Here is a 959-nt window from a genome sequence, read left to right as displayed (position 1 = left end):
GAAATAAATTTTGTTTTACCCTCATCCGCTAAAGAAAGCCTTGTCAAAATAATGGTTTTGGACGAATGGTTTTAAACGAAATTCTTTCATATAATTTGGAGCCCTGTCCGTTCAACTCTCTACCCGTCTGTCTGGCAGAGTGGTGTGCATGATAAGTCTCGACCGGATCAAACAATTTGGTCCTAACTTTGCACCTCGAAATATTTATTCCAAAATTCAAATTCGCAAATGTTTTGTTTGGAGTAATTGGAGACCAGCTGCAGTGTTTTTTCTTCAACATTGCATTGTTGTTGTTGATCCTCAATATAATTTCTGGCGCTTGTGTCTGTGTCACCATCGACGTTAAAAGTATCTGGAGCTTTTTGTTTATTTTGTTCTATTAATCATGCCATCTACAACCAAAACATATACATGCCCTACTTGTAGCTGTATTGTCAAAAGTAACCAGAACAGTATCGGATGTTGTACATGTGGATTTTATTTTCATATTAACTGTGTCAATGTGACAAAGGAACAGCATAGCTTCTTGTACAAAAACAGAAAGAACAAGATGTTCTTGTTTAAATGCCCGACATGTATAAAAAAGGTTTCTGATGATAATGCCAGTAGCAATGCCTCCTCTGTGGCCAGTGAGAATGTTGACTGTGAAGTAGTTGGTACGCAGGTCATTGAGAAAATGGAAAAAGAGTTTGAAGCCTATAAAATATGTCTAGAGAAGCAGTTTGAAAACTTTATGGTTAAAATCAAAGAAGTTGTGAAAACTATACGGTCGGAGGTTGATAATAAGATTCAGCAAATGGAGCAGTCAGTGCAGCGCTGTCATGCTTCTATTAAGCTTATTGAGCAAGCTAAGCAAGAGTCTGCTATTGAGAGCGATGTTCTTTCGAGGCGCCTCAATAGGTCAAATATAATCGTCAGTGGTTTGCCTGATGGCATTAAAACATTAAGAGACCCAATAA

Source organism: Musca autumnalis, unplaced genomic scaffold (assembly GCF_047663935.1).
Source record: "Musca autumnalis isolate F117 unplaced genomic scaffold, ASM4766393v1 scaffold_2, whole genome shotgun sequence".
Taxonomy (NCBI): domain Eukaryota; kingdom Metazoa; phylum Arthropoda; class Insecta; order Diptera; family Muscidae; genus Musca; species Musca autumnalis.
This window is presented reverse-complemented; position numbering follows the sequence as displayed.